A 2,500-nucleotide genomic window follows, 5' to 3' on the forward strand; every position below is an offset into this window, starting at 1 on the left:
CATAACTGCTGTGACATACTGAAGCTGCCTCAGACATTCACTTACAATGATCACTACCAACGAACCTCGGGCCCCCCCCCCCCCCCCCCAACACACTCTCTTACCACGTTGTGTACTGTAATCCAACCCATTTTGCACCTTAACCTAACCAAATTCGTAACGCAATGTAACGCAATTTGTACCGCAATGTAACGCAATTTGTACCGCAATGTAACGCAATTTGTACCGCAATGTAACGCAATTTGTACCGCAATGTAACGCAATTTGTACCGCAATGTAACGCAATTTGTGCCTTAACCTAACCCAAGTTGTGCCTTAACCTAACCCAAGTTGTGCCTTAACCTAACCCAAGTTGTGCCTTAACCTAACCCAAGTTGTGCCTTAACCTAACCCAAGTTGTGCCTTAACCTAACCCAAGTTGTGCCTTAACCTAACCCAAGTTGTGCCTTAACCTAACCCACGTTGTGCCTTAACCTAACCCACGTTGTGCCTTAACCTAACCCACGTTGTGCCTTAACCTAACCCACGTTGTGCCTTAACCTAACCCACGTTGTGCCTTAACCTAACCCACGTTGTGCCTTAACCTAACCCACGTTGTGCCTTAACCTAACCCACGTTGTGCCTTAACCTAACCCACGTTGTGCCTTAACCTAACCCACGTTGTGCCTTAACCTAACCCACGTTGTGCCTTAACCTAACCCACGTTGTGCCTTAACCTAACCCACGTTGTGCCTTAACCTAACCCACGTTGTGCCTTAACCTAACCCACGTTGTGCCTTAACCTAACCCACGTTGTGCCTTAACCTAACCCACGTTGTGCCTTAACCTAACCCACGTTGTGCCTTAACCTAACCCACGTTGTGCCTTAACCTAACCCACGTTGTGCCTTAACCTGCTCTGTAATTGGCATATGACACGTTACATTAATCTAGTGTTGTCTAACCACAACCCTCTGAATATAGTTCGCTACTCGCACCGCCCACCCTCTTGTGTATCGTTTCATGTTCAACACTTCGCAAGTGTTGCTTACTTTTTACATGCTCCCGCTGTACACTGTAATGTGGACGACTGCAGGATGTACATGGCCCCCCCCCCTCCCCCCTGCCTTCGCACGCTGGTCGTTCAGGTGCTTGCGTGTTCAATGCCCTTCGCAGCTGTTCACTGGCATTCGCATGTCGAAGCGCTCAGTCTACGTCGTGGTACGGCCTGTGTCCACTGTCCGCTGATGTCGTAAGCTTAACCCTCACATTGTACTGCACATAGGTCCGTATGTACTGAATGATACGCTGTGGCACATGTGTGACCGTACAACGACTGCGCCCAACAACAGCGAACCATACGGTCCAAATGTTGTGCACTCAGCCACGTGCCGTCTCCCCATAACAGCTACATTGCAGTGTGGTACGCCATAGAGACGTGTGGGAGTAACGGACGCCCTGGATGGCGATCAGCATGAGCCGTCTGTTGATGTAGTGGCGCGTGTATTCAAACGTAGTCGTCTCTTCTCACACAGTGTGATAGCATGGTGCACCGCGTTCCACATCTGCGACATGGTACAGATGCTGGTTGACAGTCGGTCTCGTAATGGACATCGCATACGTAGGGGGGCCACCTCCCACGTGTTCTCTAGTCGTGCACATTTTGTTGCGTGTATGTGGGCAGACGTAGTGTGTCGTGACACCTAACAGACAGGTATGCAATAATCGTTGCATTTGCAAAGTGGGATGGACGTCTACGTTTGCTGGTGACGTTACGCAAATGAACAACTGGTAAACCCATTGTGGTGCGGTAGTTGTTGCTGGAGGTAAATCAGTAAGGGCAAATCTGTGTGTGAAGCGATACGCGGCGGTGGCTGGGTGGGACCGTCCCCGGCCGGTGAGGGGGGGCCGCCCGGCGTGCTGGCCGCGCGGTGCGTGGGCGCACGCGCTACAGCCGGCTGGTGGGGGCGCCCAGTGGCAGGCGCGCCGGCCGACGGACGCGGCAGGCGGCGCAGCTGCGCGCCGGGGCACCCTGCGCGCGGCGCCGGGCGGCCAAAGTGGGTCCTCGCGGGCCCGGTGCGAAGCGCGGTGGACATCTGCAGTGTGCTGGTCCGACTGAGGACTGTGTGCGTTGAGGATGCGCCGCCGCCCGGCACTCGGCGCCGCGACGCCGTCTGCTGCTCGGTCGCCCCAGCGGTTCTCGCTGGTGGTTTGTATCGCAGTTGTGCAGACGTGTTGGCACGTGCGCTGTGCTGGGAGAGTTCGCTTCGGCACCCACGTGGGGCCTTTGCCCTTCTGTGGCGCTGGCGTTGGAGCTGCCGGTCACCGTAGGTGGCGCGTGTTGTCTCCCGCCGGCAATGCCACGACAGCACGCTCCCGGGCCTCTGTCGGCAGCGGCAAGCTCAGTTGGGAGCACGGGTGGTCGCACCTAAAGCGTCTACTCGCCTAACTCCGGGCGATTGCGCCTCTCTCGAACCCGACCAAGTACTTAGGACGGCGCTGCGCGCCGCCGGGACCTGAGA

Source organism: Schistocerca cancellata, chromosome 3 (assembly GCF_023864275.1).
Source record: "Schistocerca cancellata isolate TAMUIC-IGC-003103 chromosome 3, iqSchCanc2.1, whole genome shotgun sequence".
Classification (NCBI taxonomy): Eukaryota; Metazoa; Arthropoda; class Insecta; order Orthoptera; family Acrididae; genus Schistocerca; species Schistocerca cancellata.